Below are 24,155 nucleotides of genomic sequence, written 5' to 3'. Positions count from 1 at the left end.
ATAATAATAATAATAATAATAATAATAATAATAATAATAATAATAATAATAATAATAATAATAATAATAATAATAATAATAATAATAATGATAATAATAATAATAATAATAATAATAATAATAATAACAACAACAACAACAGCTACAACAACAACAACTACAACAACATAGAAAATACCTTACGAATGAGAACACAGGTTCAAAATTTACCCAAGACACCTGATGAAGGCTGGAGAATATATCAGCCAAAACGTTGTGTTAACAACAAACAAGATGAGGACAAATATCCGTCAAATGTAAGTAATATAAATATTTTGCTCTTGTTGGTTTTTAGAATTTCGTACAGGTTGTTGGTTTTGCATTCAAAATGTGTTAAATAGTTGCATTCCTTTTTCGTTAAGTTTTTTTGATGTTGGCAAATGGATGCGTTTAATTTGGTCATCGTTTTTGACTGTTGCCAGTAGTTCTACTCTTTGATAGTAGGTAGTAACTTGTAAGAGGTGAGTTACAGAAATTTTGTAGTGCTTGTTATCCATAATTACAACAGCACTTCCTTTATCCGCACCCTTAGTTATGATGTCATTTTTGCTTTTTAACTCGTGGATGATCTCCCATTCCCTTCGACTGTTATTGGATTTGGGTTTAGGCTGTAGTAGTTCATTGTAAGGGAAAGTGGTTCTGTAACCACGAAATTTGTCTAGAGTTTTGTTTCTGCCCTTTGTAGGGTTGTAGCTGCTTTTATTCCGCACTATTGATTCATTGTTATTCTGTTTGTCAAAAGATTCTTCTGTTAGACGTAATTTTCTACTGAAAACGGAACACAAATAATGAGTGGTGTTCCACAAGGCACTGTCTTTGATGCGCTGCTATTCACAGTAGCTCTCTCCGATATGCCCTCAGCTACTCATGCTAGCTATTCAGACGATACAAAAATCTCTCAGATGATACAGAACCTTGGAAACATTGTGCATCTGCAGTTTAACGGAAAATTCCTAGTCCTGTACTACTAACACACGAAGCTCAATTAAAAGCAGACAGCATACACCAACCCAAGAGCGACTGGAATCCCTGAATCAAAATCAGTGCGTGACCTGGGCATCGGCATATGTAATGATGCATCTTTGCAGGCGCATACTACGAAGTTGGCAATAAAATGCAGATACTTGACCGGATGGATTCTTCGAACTCAAAGCGTGAGAAAAGGACACAATGACGGTACTCTGGAGGATTTTCGTCCTCAGCCGTTTGGATTATTGCTCCCAATAATGTGGTCATCAAACAGCGTAAAATTAACAATGGAACTCGAGGCTATCCAGCGAAGCTACAGAAAGTAAATCGACACAGTGTGTCATATTAGCTACAAGGAAAGAATGAAAAAGTTACGACTCTACTCATTAGAACGAAGGCGGGAAAGATATGCAGTAATATACATCTAGAAAATGCTAGATAAACTTGAACTAAACTTTGCCATTGTCAGTTACACAAACAGGAGATCGAAGTACCCCTGCATAGTAACAAAAATCACAACGTTGTCATCAGGATACAGGACAAGATACTATAATAACTTAGACTTAAAGGGCCTCCAGCTTTTCAGTATCCTCACACAAATGCCGAGAGACCTGCATGGCGCAGATGAAGGCGTTTTCAAAACAAAACTGGATCGCCTTCTGCCAAGAATTCCGGATGAACCTACCTCGCAGCAAGAAAGACAGATGAGAGCAGCAACGTCAAACTCCCTCATCCACCAAATGTTATATATCAGAGGAGATTCATTGAAAGTGTAGCAAAGCAAACAGTGATGCCCTGGCATGACCACATTTTTCGGACTGAAATTAAAGGTGTGTGTGTGTGTGTGTGTGTGTGTGTGTGTGTGTGTGTGTGTGTGTGTGTGTGTGTGTGTGTGTGTGTGTGACACCAGCTCCTGTTGTCAAGCGGCGGTTGCGTTACAAATGCTTACAAGGACAAGGTATTGTAGAAATGTATACGTACAGACATCCTTTGTTGGGTGACCGCACAAATACCGTATAGACAAAGATATTTACTCACGACAAAATTGAAATACACTGAAGTCAATCTAGGCAGATGTGGCAAAACTGAATTTAAACACACTGGGTGAACAAAAATTAAGTAAAACTAAATTATTTTTCAGGGAGAACGTACAAAAATGGTAACAACAGAGGTTTTACGCACGACTAATTTATTACAAAGAAGTCAATTTGATGACAGAACTTACAAACCCAGTTTGAGCGTATAAAGCTCTAGAAGAAAATAGCTTGAGTGAAAAAACTTGAGCTGTTTTAGGATAGCATTTTCTAACGCATGATTATTCAGTGGCGCGGTTGAAATCTCATTGGTTAGTAATAAAGGCTTATCGGCTGTATGTGGCCCATACCGGTCATATGTACGCATGCACGACCGCACACACAGCATTTTTTGATAGAGAGAGAAATGTAAATAGTGTATTTAAATAGACGGAGTGCAGAAAATAAGTAAAGAAATGTTATAGGGAGAACGTACAAATACCGTAAAAACAAAGATATTTACTCACGAAAAAATTGAAACGCACTGAAGTCAATTCTTAGGCTGATGTGGCAAAACTGAATTTAAACACAGTGGTTGAACAAAAGTTAGAAATAACTAAATTATTTTTCAGGGAGAACGTACAAAAACCGTAACAAAAGGGATTTTTACGCACGATTAATTGAAATACACGGAAGATAATTTCAAACAGAAGTCCAATACGGACTGGAAGTAATAAGATTCTCGCTGGAGAAATACCCCAATAAGATCCCGGAAAGAATAGAAAAAGATGTTATCGAAGGACTTAAGTTTGTAAAACAACTTTTTTAACGTTAATTATAACACGTATAAACAGATATTAGGGACTGCGACGGGCACAAAAAATTTCCCAACTTACGCTAATCTAGTTATGGCCTACTCAGAAGTTCAAATATATGAACAAACTAAATTACAATACGGCCTGAATTTCTACAATTACCTGTTATGGAATTGAAAACGCTACTTGGATGACTGCCTCATTCTATGGTCTCACACATTCGACCATCTCATTGAATTCAAAAACCTAATTAACTGCATGAACAATCATATCCAATTATTTACATTATTTACATTTGACGGATATTCGTCCTCATCTTGTTTGTTGTTAACACAACGTTTCGATTGATATACCCTCCAGCCTTCGTCAGGTGTCTTGGGGAAATTTCGAACCTGGGTTCTCATTCCTATCGATGTTACTATTATTATTATTATTATTATTACTATTATTAATCAGGTCGCTGCCGTGAATCGAACTCGGAACCTTGGGGTTAGTAGCCCGCGCTCTTAACCACTACACCATATGCCCGTGGGGTGAATTTTTAAGGCTTATAAATCTATTATTTTTCTATCCTTCCTCAATATCGGTTCCCATATGCTATTCATATCTGCACTCGGTCTGCTTAGGAGGTTGTTGTGTCCTAGCACATGTGCTGCTTCTTTTAGTTTTCGTATTTTCCAGTGTTGTTCCCTGTCTATTATTTTAACTTCATCCCACATGGGGAGATGGTTTCCATTCAGTTCACCATGGAAAAGGAACAGAACAATCAGCTGGCATTCCTGGACGTATTAATAACACGCACCGAGTATGGATTCAGGACATCCGCATATCGCAAGCCAACCTTCACTGGACGATACCTTAACTTCAATTCCCACCATCCATACAGTGTAAAGAGAGGAATTGCTCAGTGCCTAAAACACCGAGCAAAGAATATAAGTAGCGATCGTGATACCCACCACGAGGAAATGATCAAGCTCAGTAACAATCTATTAAGAAACAACTACCCCAAGAACATACTATCTACTCCAATTATGAAGAAAAGAGAGGATGAAACCAATAAACTGTCTACAGTCTGTCTACCCTATGTGAAAGGCCTCTCCGAAAAGATACAAAAGATATACGGCCCATATGACATCAGGGCAGTATTCAAGAGCAATACAACACTTCGCAAATATCTCCTTCGGGTAAAACCACCAACAGAAGAGAATATGACCAAAACCTGCGTGTACTCCATCCCATGCAGCTGTGGTAAGTTATACAAAGGCGAAACATGTCGCCCCCTCAAAATAAGGGTAGAAGAACATCGCAAAGCTGTGACACGAGGAGATATCGATAAATCGGGTATAGCTGATCATGTATGGAAAAATGGAAACCACCTCCCCCTGTGGGATGAAGTTAAAATAATAGACAGGGAACAACACTGGAAAATACGAAAACTAAAAGAAGCAGCACATATGCTAGGACACAACAACCTCCTAAGCAGACCGAGTGCAGATATGAATAGCATATGGGAACCGGTATTGAGGAAGGATAGAAAAATAATAGATTTATAAGCCTTAAAAATTCACCCCATAATTGCCCACGGGCATATGGCGTAGTGGTTAAGAGCGCGGGCTACTAACCCCAAGGTTCCGAGTTCGGAATAATAATAATAATATAATAATAATAATAATATAATAATAATAATTGTAACATCGATAGGAATGAGAACCCAGGTTCGAAATTTCCCCAAGACACCTGATGTAAATAATTCCTCATCTCTTAAATATAGAACTGAATCATATCCAATTCGCAATAAAATATGGTCAAAACCAACTCCCATTTGTAGATATTTTTATCATAAAAAAGACACAAATATTGAAACTACAAACCCACTGATTCCAAACAATACTTTTTGTTCACTTCGACAAACGTTCTTTTCACCTATTGAGATGAATTTGTACAATTATCTCGAATTATGAAAATCAAGACGAAAGACTCCAAGAACTAAAGGAAAATCTACTAGAAAGACAGTACCCATCATCATTAATTGATAATGGAATAGAACGGGCTAAGGCAATCGACATGCAAAATTTACGAAAAACGAAACACATTCAAGGTACGCTAAATAGTCTTCCATATCTCTCAACACACAACCCAAGGAATACAGAAGCTTACACCGTTATACACAAGAACACCCCACTGCTGAGCCAAGACCCAAGATTTAAAAAAAAGGACTCGAAATCCATAAAATAAAAAGAAGCAAGGGGCAACCTAAATCCTTGAAGAAATTACTTACCAATGCAAAATTACCCACCACAAGCCAAACACCAACCGTCAAAAAATCTGGTCGCTCTAATTGCGGGACTTCCATCCACCTCATTGAAGGTACAATGTATAAATTTCAATCAGGACACACTTTTGTCGTAATCAGGACACACTTTTGTACCACCAACAATTGCGGGACACCACCAAAAAACAGATACTACCCAGTGACCACTTAGATCTCTGTCTCGCAAATTTCAAAATTTCCCTTTGTACTTTTGCCCAAATAGCACCACTGACCAAACAGGAAAAAATAAAGACATTTTTTATTCGAAAATACAGACTACAATTAAACATACTCTGATATCATTAAAAAATATACTTCAACTAACGACTGGTGTCGGAACAACTTGGCAATACTCTAAATCCTGCACAAACACACACTCATTAATACATACATTCTTACATTAACACATTCATAAACACAATGCTCCTATCTTCCAGGAACACACATCTACAACAAACACACCAGGACACACTCATATATACACACATATACATGTGATTTTGGTATAGTAGTATCCAGAATCTATTATTTTCTAAACTCACCCTCTCTTATTCATCTCTCTCTCTCTCTCTCTCTCTCTCTCTCTCTCTCTCTCTCTCTCTCTCTCTCCCTCTCTCCCTCTCTCTCTCTCTCTTTCTCTCTCTCTCTCTCTTTCTATTTCTCTCTCATTACCAAATGTGTAACAGCTAAGTTTTCTACTCTGAATTACTAGGCTTAATTCTGTTTTTGTTTCAGCATTCACTGTAGGGTACCATCAAAAATATCGGCTGGTTCAGGACTCATTTAGATTTCTAATTTCGTACTGACACATCTCAATTGCATATTATTTACCATTGCTTCTGTACTCCTAGTCTGCTTGTATTGGAAGCGGAGTATCAGAAAATTAGAAGCTATTATCAATTCCACTGTTTCTGAGTGTATATATCATAGTGTAATCATATAGGCAGGTATACCTGATTCGCTCTTGGCCTTGAATAATTTGTAAATGCTTCTCTATCATTCACCTAATTATCAAATAGGGCCTTCTTAATTTGTTACTTTGAGCAAATCCTCGGGCAAAGAGATACGTTCTTTTGTGATACACCTCAGCCAGGTATTTTTCTGACAAGGGCAAAAACTGTCATAGAATTGCATCTAACGTCATTAACATTCTGTGAGAACGTATGACTGTTATCATGTTGGGTTTAGTGCTGTGGACGTTTTGGTTGCTCTCTTTGCTTTTTAATTGTGAATGTTTAAAACTAATATTGCCAGTTTTCTATCACTCAGTCATTTTTTTTCTATGGTTTGTTTCCGTGTCTTCGATGTTCTTAGCCTTCTCTCTCTTAGATTCTCTTTTTTAATATGTGGTAATATCATGTTTACTAGTGTTTAGTTGAGGAGCGTATTTGTTTATTTGGCTGTTGCCACCACTATGACGAGAAACTCTTTCCGTTATCCCTAATATTGAAATATGGCTAAATGCAAAAAAATAAACACTTGTTTGAAAATGACTTTTTTTTTTGTGCAAACAAGACAGGAAAATAGAAAGCTCGTGATTTTAATAATCTCGAGCGATACGAGGAAAAAATAATTATACTGTCTTAAAATCTTAATAAAATATAATCCAAAAACGGTGCCCACTCAAACATGTCTTGCCAAGAAAGAAACACAGCACGAATGATATAAAGATTTTTTTCTCTTTATTAACCAGAAGGATTTGAAAGAATACATAAAATTAAAGATTAAAAATATGGGAATGTTATAAAGACATGTAGGGTAAGATGCACAAGTTATTCAAAGATGAAGGGAGTGGTGAAAGATGCCTGCAAAATGTAATTGGATGAATTTCTTAAAAAGCAGAAATATTTCCAAAAACAAATGCAAAGCGTGATAAATTGTAAAATAATTCAAATGAGATATCTATATAAAGAGTAAAACTTCCATTCGCATCGACCAAGGTATATATGTTCCGCATCTAACTTTTAGTCTCTTTCCTGCCCGTACTGCTCATAACTGAAAACTCTAAAATTCCTCCTTTGGGATCTTTTCGATAATAATAACCAATTGAGGTCCTATATCCTATATCTTCTGGATCTTTGAAATATAACACTTCATATAGTCTATCTGATGTTTCTACTAATATTCGTTGATTTTATATTGTTTAAAATGTGATCTTATTTCCTCTTCGATTCGGATTCGGTCGGGAAATTTGTTATTTTTGCGAGTGGCTGTGAATTATATTTTGTTGACAAAGGTAAACAGTTCCTTCTCCCATGATATTGGAACTCCTTCAAGGGGTATGAACTCTTCATTTCTTTTGATAATTTTCTTTTCTTCGCTGTTTATTTTATATGAGATCATGTCGCGCACTTATGGTTGTGATGCATGTGCCTTATCAGACGGGTAGGATATACTGGGCTTCGTATACTTAACCCCAGTGTCACTTTGATGCAATGCACTGCATTTCATTCAATGATAATAATAATAATAATAATAATAATAATAATAATAATAATAGGACTGATTAGCTGATGAAAGGAATATTAAAAAGAAACAGACCAAGAGCACTATACTGGCAACGCAAGATCAGTGTCTCTGCTGTACCTCATCTGCAATAGAGTGAATGAAATCATTGTTTATATCACGGACGATAGTCATAGACTTGCCCAAAACTACCACAAGTTGTGGTGACACGATCAGGAAGTGAAAGTGCTACATTGGAAACTGTTCTCAATACAACAGCTGGAACGTCAATTGGAGTTCAAAAACAGCAACAAAACAGCAATGGTCGACAATTTAAATTTAGAAACCAAACATGGAAGAAAATGTATTTTGGTATTACTAGTACTACAATATGGTAAAATCATACTGCTAGAATATATCTCAAAATTTACCATTTCTGTCACGTATTGAGTCATCCAGTATTTTAATGAAAATTTAAGGTAAGTTGAAGTTTCTAAGAGATTGTGTTGCTAAGTTTTGCATTTTGCACAACCACGTGGTGGATATTGTGAGCTATCACATTTATATTATCTGCCTCTGCTGCAGTCTGCCCTGGATCATGCGTGTATGTATGTTTGTGAATGTTTGGTGGAGGGGGTGCATAGATGGAATAACATGCTAAGTCTACCACACTGCCACCATATAAAATTAACCATTGCATGTCAGAACGTATGGTGCTCGAGTCTAGATTATGTTCAACAAATAAAATGAAGGAAAATTTGTTTGCTAAGATATGAAACCGTAGGTCAAGTTTTCGTTATGCTGCATAGTCCAAAATGATTTACCTATTAGTTAAAATAGAATAATCTCGGTACTTATTTTAGGTAATTTCGCTCAGAAATACGAGAGCTGTTGACGATTCAAGTACACGTTTCAAGTTTCAGGAAAGTGTATATGTTCATGCATTTCAAAGAGGAAATTTGCAACTTTTTAATACAAATTATTAATAATTTCTATTGTCGTTCTGCCCTAAAACACATCTGATCAAGATTTATTATTAGAGGCAAGGCATTTCTGTCCTGACTAACCCCGTCTTAATTCATGTTTTCCGATGTGTTCGTACATGTATGATGTTAGAGTGATTTTAGTAAATATTACTGTTATTTCTAGTAAATTAAGAGCCAGGAAGCAACTCTATCATTGGCTAATTATTGATTAGTCGAAGAAGGAACAATATCACCGATGACCTTTGCAGGTCCTCCAATGTTGGTGTGATCGATATGGATGACGTTCAGCATCATTCTTTCAATGCATGTAGACTTGCAGAAAAAATGGCAGATTATTCAACTAAAGGTTAATAAAAATGTGCATTGTGTGAGAGCTATGGTGGGAGACAACAGAAAGCGCAAAAAATATATCGTTAGGACTTGGTTGATTAAGACAAAAAACGTATTATTTAAGAGACGCAAAATTATTTTAGTAGTAGAAGAGGCAGGATGAAACTATTTTAGTAGTAGAAGAGGCAGGATGAAACTATTTTAGTAGTAGAAGAAGCAGGATGGAAAATAAGAAAATAATGTGTTTGTAACATGTTAGTGAGTGAATATTTACCATCTTCTTGCTTTGATCGAAGGTAAAGCATTTGTGTGTATCGCATCAGTGACTTTCCTGATTATGAAAGAAACTACAAAATGAATAAATGTTCATCTTGTAGAGGGTGAGTGAATCAAGATAGATGAAGTGTATTCCTTTGTAAACAGATGCCCAATTATTATATTAACATGAGGCCGCTATGAAATCCAGCCGGAAGCTTAGAATATGAACGATACTTTAGAAGTTTTGGTTGTATGTTGTTGGCATTTAGGAAAATAAGGACGTAAGACTTTTCTCATTAATACGAATGGGGATTTGATGGGGGTTGTCTTTTGTTGAAGGAAGAAATTGGATTGTCGTGCTACCATTGGTGAATCGAGACATATCTGACGTTGAATATTTGTGGAAGATTTATATGGAGAGAAGGTTAAGACAAAGTGAAAAAGAGCATCATCTACACAGCAGTGTGAACGAGTAGATGTAGCGGGAAGGACCATGAAAAGCGAGAATTAAAATTATAAATATAGATAGATAGCATGATTAATTGACTAATTGATTTCACCGGAAAGAGAAAAACATGTTTCAGACTTCTGAAATACTTTTAAATCCAACTAATTTCTATTATTGGATAGATGCTTGGAAATAAGCGAGTGGCAATAATACTATATTGCGGACAACATAAAATGAATTATGGTATTTCATTACCTCCGTTTACGTTCTGAATTCAAATCACTTTAGGTCGATAAAATAAATATTGGAGTCAATTAAGCCGCTTGTTCCGTTTCAAAAACATGTAGCTTTGTGTCATCGTTAAAAACATCATTATTAGACTCGGCCGTCCTGCTTGAACTAACCAAACTTTCCTGAATGTTCTCTCGGCAATCCGCATATTACTCTTTTGATATGGTTACCACATACAGAAGTTCGCTGAAATGAGCAAATATTATGGTTAACATCCAGGAAATGAAATAGGTAAACGATATTACGCTTGGAATAATCTAACAGTGATTTCTGACAGTAACATCGCAGAACTGAATCCAAAAGTTTTACTCTTCAGTAACATAATGGTGTTAATAATTTGAAAATAGTTAGCACAACGGGCAGAATTCTTAACAGCATCTCGTCTATCTTCACGTTCTGAGTTCAAATTCCGCCCAAGTCGACTTTGCTTCTATCCTTTCGGAGTCGATAAAATAATTACCAGTCTAATACTGAATCGATGTAATAGTCTTACCCTCCCCCGAAATTGCTGGTATTGTGCCAAAATTTGAAACCAATGATCATGTAATACCTGGAATATTTCGTGACGATCCCTTCTGTGATGAGTTCAAATCCAACCAAGACAGATTTTGAATTCCGTTCTTCCGGGATCAATAAAAAAAATTATATCATAAAAGCGCTAAATGATAAATTTAATATAAGCGCCCTAAAAATTCATAGCTTCGTCCCTTTCCAAGAAATCAATATATATTTCTTAGGAAATCAAACATATAGTTTTAAGAAACGATAGACAAGTGAATTGATTTCAATATTTGACTGTATTATTGATCCCTCGAAAGGGAGAAAAGCGAACTCAAAGACATCAGTAAGATTTGAACTCAGAACATGATCGGGCGCAACTAATTACCACAAGATATTTAGTTGGACATTCTATAGATTTAGCCATGTTGTAATGTTGACAAATAAATGTGTGTCTATGTGTATGTCTGATGTGCATATATTTGTGTGATTTCTTATTATATTGGTATTTATATTATCTTGTTATATTGGCATTTCCATTAGCAAGTTTCTTTGAATGTTCACCGATTCACAAGAGAATATATATATATATATATATATATATATATATATATATAGATATATAGATATATATATATATATACATGCTTACATATGTGTATATGTATGTGTATTTATTTGGAAGTATAATATGAGTCAGTATTTGTTGATGTTGTTACTATTATTGTTGTTATTTTTCTTCTTGTAGTTTTTGTTTCTGACTTGACATTCGAGGGTTTCCGGAGATGTGCCTGTTCATGTTCAGAATAGCATTATTTGTATTTTCAACTACAGTACATTAATACTAATGAGGTAACTAAGTACTGATGACTTTCCGTGTTAAGCTATATCTTTAACATTGTTGTCATGGCAATGCATTTAATCAATCACGTTGCGATGAGTGTTTGGTTAGAGGATTCAATTTAAAAGCCTCCCAGATAAACATATTGGTATTTAGATTGGAGGTGTCGCTATTTCACATAGCGCTAATCAATAGTATTTGGATTTGAAATCGATATCAGATATTCAATTTCAGCTGACTTTTTAAGTACAAATATATACACATACAGTCATGTGTGTGTGTGTGTGTGTGTGTGTGTGTGTGTGTGTGTGTGTGTGTGTGTGTGTGTGTGTGTCTGTGTGTGTGTGTGTCTGTGTACGTGTGAGTGTGTGTGTGTGTGTGTATTGTTGTATTTGGGAATGGTCATGTTATATATATATATATATATATATATATATATACGGATGCAATTTCATTCTTATAAATTTTACGTTGAACAAACTATCGTATTTATTTGATAACGTTTTTATATGTGTTATAAATTCTTACTGACAATTGTGTTGGTTTAGATCAAAATCTCACAGAATACTATAAGCAACAAAGAGCCCAAGGAGCGTAAAAGTTCCTCTCAACTTAGCCATTTACAGTTTTACAAAAAGCGGTTGATACCATTTGAATCATACCTTTCTGTCTTGAAGAATGTGACTATGGTTAGTATGGTCCCTGGTACACTTAGTCTTAAAAGTACATTGGATAAAATTGAATAGAACGCCTTTGATGGCAAGTTTATTTAGTCAGGTTTGAGTTGGTTCTCATTAATCGCAATAAAATTCGAGGTAATTAGTTGTGAGCCATGTCAGTGAAGAAAAAAAACATGAAAAAATTTCTTTTAAATTACACGTTACTATCGCAGAAAAAAAGGCACACTAGATAATGTCGTCATGATGCACTATGCCTTTGTAAAAAGACGAGATCTGTTACGGTTTGATTCTGTATTTAATATATATGCTTGATCAAAGCATTATTTAGGACTAGATAACAAAAATATCCGTGATATATTAGTAAACGTAATAGACTGTATTATTAAATTCTTCATAAATTTTACCTTGATCTTTCTAACTTAACCGAACGGATATGTTGGTGGGCGTAAATGCATAGTCGAATTAAAGTGATTGAGTCCAGTATCTTTGTAAAAGAAATGTTTGTGAAACCAAAGCGGCCGATGTTCACCCAACAACTATGTATCAATGACTGTAGAAATCACACGAACAGCGAAGACATTCCACAATGATAATTTAGCAATATGGTTAGCACGCAGCCAGTTTAAAGATGTTTAGTATGAGAGACTAGAAGAGACGATTGTGTTAGGTTTGCTTGGGTGGAAGTATTACTGAAAGGACTAATTTCGATGAACAGTAGGTATTGTTATTGCTATACAAAAGGCTACGAAAAGCGGCAGCATGTGAGTGGACTAGAGATTAAAGTGAAATGGATGAACCCATGCTTTTATCCATTTAAATGAGTCCTAATATGTTCCTGTTTGTAGCATCAGCTGCGTCTTATATGTGAGAGAAGTATTTTCATTGTATTCCTAAGATCGTTGCTATTCATAACAAACCTGTTGTATTCCTTTCCATGTGAAAGAATTCAACTATGGCTCTTGGGCTATAGGATGGTGCAAGAAAATAGATATTGTGCAAATGCTTTTTTCCGACTGCGTTTGTCACGTGTGCTATGCGGCTCTCAGCAGGAAATGAAATATGTAACAGAGTCTCGGCTTGACGAAGCTTAGTTCATGCTCAACAAACGTCACTACAATTTAAAGAGCGAACAGAAAGCGGTGAAATACAGGTAAAGGTGATACCATAATAAACTCTTTCAACAATCTCTCATTTTGACCTTCAGCATTCTTGAAGCAATTCCCACCAAATGAAAGGCTACAATTCTTCCCTCTTTTCACAATGAGTTCTTGAAACAAATATAGGTAACATATTAGAATCTATTCAAACAATTCTGACTATATTTCTTTTTATCATTTGTGAATTTATGCCAAGCATCACAATAAGTATTAAAAATGATATAGCAACTAGTCTTATTTGAGCAAGATATCTTATCTTGAGATGATGATGTTCTTGAAAGATAATATAAAATACGTTCATTAAAACTTAGTATTGCTGATGAATTTACTTGAAAGGCACATAATACTAGCCGACGGCGTTCATTTACGTCACTTTGTAATGAATAAATTCTTGATTTGTGTATACTAATTAACTAATTGAGAATTACAGCTGGTTGAGTTGAAAATGCGTTTGACTTTCAGCCGAAGGTAATCAAGTATAGGCACTTAAAATTTGAGAAGAGAAATAGCACACTGTGTCGACAAAAGAAAATTCAGTAACAGCACTAAAATTGAAATTATGTCATTTTGTCGTGTGTAGAAATATTTAATATCCTCGAGCCAACACAACTATATATCGCAATGCGAATAACTACATCCTATTGCCATTAAAATGAGAAGGAAAATAGAATAAGGTAGCACAATATGTATTATACTCGAAGAAAGAGATGGAGTTATCTACGCAATTTCGACGGACAGAAAAATAAGATATGGCTTGTAGTAATAATGAATCATTTTAATATTGGCAGCAATTCTGAGAGAAGATGGTTAGGTCTATTGTAGTGAGGCCAGTAGTTGTCTGGTATGTATTTCATCAACCACGAAATGACGAAACGCAAAGGTGACCTCCGTGGAATTTGAACTTGGAAAGTAAAGTCGGAAGAAATGCCGCTAAGCATTTTGTCCGGTGTGCTAACGATTCTTTTCTACTATAGGCACAAAGCCTGAAATTTGAGGGGAGGGAACTAGTCGATTACATCGACCCCAATGATTAACTGGTACTTAATTTATCGACCCCTAAAGGACGAAAGGCAAAGTCGACTTAGACGGAATTTGAACTCAGAACATAGCGACGGCCGAAATACCGCTAAGCATTTTGCCCGCTGTGCTAACGATTCTGCCAGCTCTCTGTCTTATTACTAGTAGAATAACTAATTCAAATTCTACAAACGTAGATTTCTAAGCAGCTGGAAAATAATCCCAAATTGCTAAAATCTTCTGTCCTTAATAAATCTACTAAGTCATTTTTATAAAATATTGTTGTGAAAGCTTTCACCTCTGTTTGCCTTCAGGTTCCATGTTTACTATATCAATGTACATGTGCCCAGACTGACATTGGATACCTGAATATTTCTTTAACAAGTATTCTAGTCTCTGTTCACTAAACCAATAAAGCTAGAAAATACTGGAGTGAAGAGGTAACTAGCTCGAAAAATGTTTTCTCACACAATGTTAGACACAAAGCTAGATAGCAGATAAATATTTGTTGTTTTTATCAACTTCCTTGTTCTTGAAATAAGATAGGAAAATAAATGCTTTCACAGGTTGACATATTAAATGAAGCTATTTTCTCCATATCTTTTGAAACCTTATTTCTTTACTTTACTTTAAAAAATATATCCTGATAAAACCAATGGCACAATCGTAATAAAGGATGACACAATCGTAATACAAACATATAATAAGAAAATAAGTAATGGGAAACGAAACATCCAATAAATTTGTTTTATATATACAATTTTCACGCAACAGGACACAATACAAGATGAAATATAAACGTCGAGACTACATAAATATGAATATTGAAATCGGGTTGATTGAACTAACTGATATTAAATTGCTTCAAAGGGTAAAGATGGGAAAAACACAATCCTTTAAAAGGTACGAGGAACAAGAAAACAAATTTCCAGATAGTGCTTTTATTACAAATGCTGATATTGGTAGCAATGCTGATGATGAAGTTGCTGATATCTTTTATGGGTGAGGCGCTGTAAACTGTTAAATAATTCTAAAACGTTACCTTTTCTTCTTCTTCTCTATTTACATACTGTTGTATTGTTGGTATTGTTGTTTTTGCTGATGATACTGCTGGTGCCGGTATTGTTTTTGTATATTTTCTTCTGGAAAATTGATTTTATGAATTGCTTAGTCAGCGAGGAAAATATATAAAAAGCTCAACTAGAAATTAGCTAGATATTAGTAATATTTCTTTATCAAGAAATGTACATGTTTCCTGCTGTTATAGAATCACAAGTAGCCAAAACTGTTTGATGTATGTAATATTAGCATGCGCAAGTTGAATATGAGTTTTTTTATCGCAACACAGACAAATTCAATACTAACAAACATGTTTTCAAACTGGCATAGATAAGTAGAAACGTTCTTTGTAATATTACATTTACTGACAGGAAATCTTATATATCTTGTATAATTCAATTTCTGATGCATATATATGTGTACTAAACACGTACACATCCTTACAAAGTATATACAAACGTTTATCACAAATATTGCTGCAAACTCATTCTCACACAATCATATGAGTGAAATTTGATATTCCATGTCTATAAAATTCAAGTCAATATTCGCTTTTGTATATATTGCATTATATGAAGGAAAATTCCTATTTTGGCTTATATTTATATTTGCAACACGCTTTGTTTTAACACGAGCTTATTTTTGACACACATCAGAGTGTGAATATGTGTGTGTATTACTGTATATATATATATATATATATATATATATATATATATATATATATATATATATATATATATATATATATATATATGTGTGTGTGTGTGTATATATATATATATATGTGTATATATATATATGTATGTGTATATATATATATATATATATATATATATATATATATATATATATATATATATATATATATATACATATATATATATATATATATACATATATATATATATATATATATATATATATATATATATATATATATATATATACATATATATATATATATATATATACATATATATATATATATATATATATATATATATACATATATATATATATATACACATACATATATATACATACATATATCTATACACACACATATATAATATATAAATATGTACGAATATATAGTTCAAATAGAATATATATATATATATATATATATATATATATATATATATATATATATACGTACATATAATATACATATATATACATATATATATATATATATATATATATATATATATATATATATGCAAATACAAACGCGCACACGTATATGTGTGTGTGTGTGTTTGTGTGTGTGTGTGTGTGTGTGTGTGTGTATGTATGTGTGTGTTAATATAATTGTATGTGAGTATACAGCTGTTCCATATGAACCAAAGATAACTAGAATGACCTACTTTAGCGGAGATTTGGAGGAGAAATATTCACCACACTACCAGAAAGTAATGCACAAGTACATATTAACCAAACAACAGAATACTCGCAACAATGACAGGAATAGTAGCTTCTCCTGAACATCTGATAGGTATAGCGCATGCGTCCTAGAAGGCTACAGCTGTGTTATCCAGGAGCAGAAAAGAACAATTAAGTTTTAAGCAATAAGAGAGTTAAGAATGCTACTAAGCCCCCATGAAAATGCCGTTTATGTCATGCCAGTGTAGCAGAAAAATAAAAGAAAACATAAAGAAGTTATAAAGCAATGGGTCAAAATAAGATCAGGGAAACAATGAAACCGTAAAACACCAAAAATTACCTATACCATAAATTACCCATATGAGGTTCCTAGCCTTAAGTTTGTATACAGTTACATGCGCATACGAAAAACCACATGCAAACACGAAGTCAAACAAAGACACACATAAGCTGCAGTGAAGCACATGCTCTTGTGTACTCAAGCCAAATATAGACCCACTACATGGGAGCAAATTTATCTATGTGCACACGCCAGACCGCATAATTCATACATTCATAAAGCCCTGAAATGTTTTGATATGAACAGAAACGCTATGTCAATTCGTTAGTTATTGGCATGAATTCTGCAATGGAAGACTTAAATATATCTCACCCCACACCCGCCAAAAAAGTGTTCATATCGCCAGGATAATTGTTCTGACATGGTTGTAAAATGAAGAAATACGAACCCATCTTGTCACATCATACTAATGTCCTGACAATTTCTTCAATATCAAATGAAGAATACAATAGTTACTTGAGGATATACGAAGATCTTTTCTAATCTGCAACAATGAACGCTTAGTTAAGACATATAAATTCATGCACAACAGGGACAGAAATGCAGATAAACCACTTAGATGCGACAACTCATGGATACTCTGTAATTCACAATCAAAATGTCTTCCACATCAAAAGTAGCTGTCCGAAAATGTTATCAATATTTTACCTAGCACGAGCCATGGTATAGCTAGAAAATAATATAACAAAATGTGTAAACAGGATAACCACAGGATCAAGTACAAGAGGCAACCGAGATGAATACGTATGCATACGTACCATCAAAAGATAACAGCGGGCTGTTCCTTTCAATAATTCAATAAAATAAGAGTTAGTGAAAGCATATATACCGAGTCGAAGCGAAATCTGCAGTTATTCTATCTGAACTTTAGTTTTAGATATCTACCAATAATTATTGGAGAACTAGAATACGTGACTACTGCCTGAATGGTAACATGAGTTTCACAAAGCGATTTTTTCATATTTATTCTTAGTACATCCAGGCAGGTTAGGAAGCAAAATATGCTAGACACTGTAGTCTAAATCATAGGAGAAAAGCATTTCCCTTTTACGACGACTGTGTAGTCAATACACTCAGCGCATCGGCGCACGGGGTTCAACGATACTGGTGTTTCGACATGATTAAGAGAGATATTACAGCTAGAAGCTATCAAAAGTGCACTCAAAATATGTAAAATATTCAATGAGTTGAAGCATGTAATAAGATCAAAATAGGCGATAATATCTTTGAATACCTTCATGAGCACGTTTACAGATAAATACGATTATGTGTACATGTGTACATATATACAAGTGTACGTACATACATAAGCGCATGCAGGCGTACCACACACACACACACACACACGCATACACACACATGTATGTAGTATATTACCATTTGCTTCTTTGAGTAATTCAGCTGCAGCCATGGTGGTTTTCTCTGCCTCGAAATGTTTAGTCGAAGAAACCTACCGCAATAATTTGTTAAAGACTGGCACTTATTCCATCGGTCAAATTTGCTGAACTGTTAAGTTATGTGGACATATACAAACCATCACTTGTAGTAAAACGGTGCTGGGGGAAAACACAAACACAAAGACACACACATATAGATACCTATACGACGAGGTTTCGGTTTCTATCAAAAAGGCTTTGCTTGACCTGGGGCTACAGTAGAAGACACATACCCCCTCCCCCCCACACACACAAACACACACATACATAAATACATGCATACATACATACAAACATACAAACATACATACATAATACATACATACATAATACATACATACATACATACATCGAGAAAACAATATGCTACATGCTGGAAGTGAGCTCCTCAAGAAATACTCTCTTCCTGATGACCTCCCATACAAGCCCAAATCAGCTGGATTAGCATACCTCAAAGAAGACCTGAGGGTGAAACGCTCACCATACCAAAAAAAGAAAAAGACCATGCATGGATATGTTTGTCGTAGTCCTTTCTTGGACTCGTGACCGCTACATTACATGATATTTCGAAGGTTATGCATTTACAATCCAAGAACAGAAGATTGCTACTAAATACTGAATCAGCAAAAGAGACAGTGATGCCCTTGGAATTCTGTGATGCATCCGTAAATGTAGATTGTGTCGTATTTCTGTTGAGGACATCACAAATGTGATTAGCAGCTGCCATAAAATCTCATGAAGACACTTCTTCCCTATGCAACATGACTTTGTGACAAATAATTCTCCTGGGGCTACAAGCTACAGTAGCATCCACCCTTAGTGGTTAGCCACATTTAAGTGGCAAATATACTTCACGTTGTCGTGCAGCTGTTGTTTATACCTCGTTCAGAGATTTATTATTGCTTGTTTACACTTTTTCGAGATCAGTGACTTTTCGTCACTGGAAAAAGGATATATGTATTTGCATTGGGACCCCTTCGCATCGAAGACTGCTGATTTTTATTGGTTTTTGAAAGGAGTTTGGCCGAATTTATTTTTCTTTTTTTTTTTTGTGAAGCCACCGTTGTTGGGTGGTTGTGAAACACCTGAAGAAATGAAGAGTTGTGCGGAAGCTGCTGCAAGTCGAAATGCTGTGGACCCACGTATGCTGAGGCCGGAGATGATGGAGTGGAGTGGTGAGACGATAATGAAGTGTTGTGAGAATGTTAAACAAGAGGGGTCAAACATAAAAATGATCCTGTCTGAGGGGGAAGGAAGAGAAATGGAGAGCAAGACAGTAATATTCAGAAATGTTCACATGAAAGTGGGAGAATGGAACATGCACCGCAGGAGGTGGTGGATCAGGTGTTAGAGGATGGGAAGATGACGTTTCTTACGAGAGGAGGAAGTTATGGATCTGTTGTAGTGGCCTTTCTTTTAGAAGAAGAGGCAAACAAGTACAGCAATACGATGATGATGGGATTGAAATAGACGTTGATGCTGAACTGTTCGGGCAAAGGATTAGTAGGCATCAGGATGAGAGGAGTCCCACCGTCAATAGACCCTGAATAGATAGTGGCCACAATATTTAATTCTGAGCTGAGGAGTGGAAACAACCTGAGCATTGGCTAAGTGAGCAGAACACAACAAGTGAATTTTGGGGATTGTGTTGTTGAAGTAGTCTGCGCGGTCGGCCCAAGATATTACGATGAGATGGCGGAGACTGTGAAATTACCAAACGGTGACAAACTGGAAGTAGTGTTGGAGAGGAGACCTCCAAAATGTTACGGATGTGGTGAGGAAATTGCCCTAAAAGAGCACGGCCATGAAAGGAAAGTGCCCTAGAAGTGCAATAGAAGTGGTGGAAGAGAGTTCTCAAGATGTAGCGGTGGGGAATAGGCAGAAGCAAGAAATAGAATATGATGGGAGTGTTGCGGAGGTAGAAACCAGAAATCGTGAGGGAGGAAAGTCACCGACGACTGTGGACTTGAGGAAGAGTGAAGGAATGGAGCAGGAAAACCAGCCCACGATGGGAAGCGGAGAAGGTTTACCAGTGGAGGTGCCAGCGGGAGAATTAGAGAGACATTTGGACCAGAAACGGGACAACCCAGAATTGCAGAATTTCCAAAACATGGATACACAGACGAAGCGCGTGGAGTTGCGGTCAGATGAACACACAGATGCACAAGTGCTCGAACACACAGACACGCACATGCAGGAACGCACGGACACACAGGTGCAGGAACGCGCAGACTTGGAGACAGAAGTGCAAGAACGCGTAGAACGGCTGGAAGGAGGAAATAGGGGGAAACAACATGAGAAACACGAGCAAAAGGACAATTGTGGTGAGATGGGACAACCTAACGTGGAAGATTGTGGAGGTGAAAGGTATTGTGAGAAACATGAGAGGTGGGTCGAATTAATTCTGTAAAGACTGTAACTGGAGAAAATGTTTGATTGAACTTTTAAGGAAATACAAGTAAAGGTTGAAAGATCAGGTTTCCAAAATGTTTTTTTTTTGTTTAAAAAAAAGGGGCAAACAAAAAAGGAAGAAAATAAGAAGTAAAATCTGTATGAACAATTGGTTAAAAGATCTGTAAATTGTGAGGCAGAATCTAAAAGGAAAGTTATGGTTTCGCCTCGGAGTGAGGCTGGAGGTTGCCTAAAAGCTTAAGTAAAAAGGAATCTATGGTTCATATCGCAGCAGGAGCGAGTGGGCCGTATCATTTGCATTATATTTTTCTTTTTTTCTCTCTTTCATTTCACATCATCCGTCATATGTTTTATGATCCCGCATGTCTTTGTATGTCCCCTCTGTAATTGAGCCTTGTGCCTGTAATAAAAATGTCTTCGAAGACCGGTGATTGTCGAGCGATGACGACGGATAAATACCTAGAAACCTGGGTCCATGCTTATCACGTCAGGTCGTTGATGGGAAGGATGGCTTCCCTTTGCAAATACTGACAGGGCACAGAAAGTGTGTCAATAGGCAGCTGGAGGAGGTGTTCTCCTGGGGCTACAAGCTACAGTAGCATCCACCCTTAGTGGTTAGCCACATTTAAGAGGCAAATATACTTCACGTTGTTGTGCAGCTACTGTTTATACCTCGTTCAGGTATTTATTATTAATTTCATAATGTCTTTCGGAAAAAAAACTGTACCGTAATAAATATAGAGAATTCTTCTCGTATTGAATACGTACACAAATACCAGTGCAAGGATTACGGGTGGAACATTTGTTAGCTGTAAGCATAACAGGCCGGATATCGTTGTTTGCGCAAGGCAAGAAAAAATATGTACTGCCATAGAGGTTAACTGTTCTCCTGATGTGAATCTCTTTGAAAATCAAAGAGAATATATATAATTATGGACAACTACTTCGAAACCTCCAGCTTCTGTATTCTGATTACAAATTTACATTTATACCAATAAAAGTTGGGGCACTTGGTTTTGTATCTGTCACTCTGGATAAGCTTGAATTTTCAGAAAAAGAAATCAACCAACAGATTCGCATATTACAAATATGTATGCAGAACATTAAAGCTATTCAAAACGTTTCTCAGTTTCCAAATGTGACATTGTTTTTGTTATCTACATTCCAATGATGAAGTTTTGTATCTTTGTTAGAAAACAGCTCTTTCTTCAGAGGAGGAATTTAAATAATTAAATACAGAAGAGACATACATACATACATACATACATACATACATACATACATACAAACATAGAGACATACATCCATGCGTGCACATACATACATACATGGGTTCATGCATTCACTCAAGTATATATGCATATATGCATACGTTAATACCCACATGTAACATTTGATCTTTCACACCATTATACTGACTGTGACAGAGGTGAAAATTGCACGTAAGATCAGTCAGATAGTTTCATGAAATTGTGTGAATGAATGTACATATATTTCACACGTGTATGTAACTCTGATTATCAATGGAGGGAATCCTGAATTCTTGGTTGTAGATATAATCTCTCCACAATATATTATGTGCTTTTTCTTTTGTTACAATGTATTCATATGTGTTGGATGGGGGTACAATTATTATATGAATCTAGAATCTTGGAGAGATATTACGTTATTTATTTTTAACGGTTCAGCTCGAAGATTAAACCATAAATAATGGCGTGTAGAATATTGGGTAAAAAGAAAACCTCTTCAGAGAAAAATTGAATTCGAGTCCCCTGGTAACCTTCAACATTTTTTACCGTCCAGGGTGTTTTTGACCCTATTTTTTACACGTTAGTATCAATAGCTTTATCTTCGAATACAACCGTTAAAAATAATTTACTTCGTGTCTCTCTACATATTTATAAGTACACTTCTTAAAATACTCGCTGGTAAGGACACAGTTTCTAAAATTGAAAGCATAGCATAAAGTTTTTCAAAGATATGCGTTCAAATATCAAATATCACAGGTATTTTTCAACTATCATAGTTGAACTATCATAGTCCAAATATCACAGGCATATTTTCTATCTAAGGTGTTTTTGTTCCAGTTGTAACCGAATAGCGTGAGTTTATGGAGGATTTCTGTCAGCAAGTGGGGAATTCCATGTCTCCAACAAGAACTGTCTGTCATGAAGGCACCGTCTAAACATTTCATTTTAGAAGTTAAGAAGTTCAAGCGAATTTTTTAGGATCCTTGCCCTCGCGACCAAGCAAAATTTGCTCCTGTTGTTCCAGGAGTTTTCATTTAATCATGTATGGCGTTCACTTTTCTTTTAAACACCACATGTAATTGGCCAAAAGCATAACGTTGCACCTTTCTTGCATCCTAAAGGAGGACCTGTAGTTATTTAGTCACTGCTTAAAGGGAACTCCGTAGCTCCAAGTTATTTCCGCGTATGTGTCCTTGGGTTATTGGTGGTGTTGTTCATTGCTGTTACTGCTGTTACTGGCGCACACCACTCCTGCCTTGTAGAACATGGACTCGTAGTTGCATCAACCACCCATTAGGCATTCACTGTTAACCATACATGGGCATCTGTTCAGTGTTTAGGAGCATTCACAAAAATCTTTCTAATTCAGGCCACACTGAAGAAGGTGACCCTTAAATCGTGTTTGTTAAATACTCGTCGGTACATATGGGATTGCGCGAAATGCTTGTTCACAAATTTAAGGCAGAACTTTATCATGCAACTCTTGGCATTGGGGTAGAGGGGTGGGGCAAACCAAATGATCTTAAGGTGACGCATTCTTTTGTGGGTGTTAGGTCGTGGCATGAAGAGGATGCTGACTAACAATGTCTCATTTTAAGGTGGGGGAGTTCCTTTGGGGACAGATTCGAAATCCTCTTACTGACACCCTTCTTCGGGTACTTAAACACAATATGTGTTTAACAAGTTTACGGTAAGGCATGTATGAACAAGTACCCAAATCCAACGTAATATCTAAACAGTTAGATATGGTAAGATTGACGTCAATTGCAATCTTAAGACTAAGGGAGCTAAACGTGTGTATTGGGCCTTTCAAAGCCTGTCTATGGTGTACCCGTTTATGCCTCTAGAGATGGTTAAATCGTCATCTCTCCATGGGCCAAAATGGACTGACTGGCGCCTCTTCGTTTAGGTGTCCATTATATATAATGCTGTGTGTAACGTGCATTATTAGATCTTTATCCATATCATTAAGGTTAGTAAATTCTTTAGCGAACATAAGCGCCTTAACTAGTAACCATTTCGATAAAAACGGATAAAAACCTACAATACGAATTGGGTAAACTTTGCCCTGTCTCTACTTTGGTTTACCATGAACTTTGAAACAACTTCATTGGTATTACACCAAAAGGTGAGACTGGATGTCATGCATAGATACACATATAAATATATAC

General features: G+C 35.8%; 1 pseudogene; it reads right to left on the bottom strand.

Annotated features, from left to right (window-relative positions):
- Window positions 1–362: 362 nt before the first annotated feature.
- The window catches only part of LOC149137578 (uncharacterized), a 62,532-nt pseudogene continuing 38,739 nt past the window's right edge, over window positions 363–24,155 (bottom strand).

The sequence above is a fragment of the Octopus bimaculoides genome, chromosome 1 (assembly GCF_046866305.1).
Source record: "Octopus bimaculoides isolate indiv1 chromosome 1, ASM4686630v1, whole genome shotgun sequence".
In the NCBI taxonomy this organism is placed as follows: Eukaryota; Metazoa; Mollusca; class Cephalopoda; order Octopoda; family Octopodidae; genus Octopus; species Octopus bimaculoides.
This window is presented reverse-complemented; position numbering and strand designations above follow the sequence as displayed.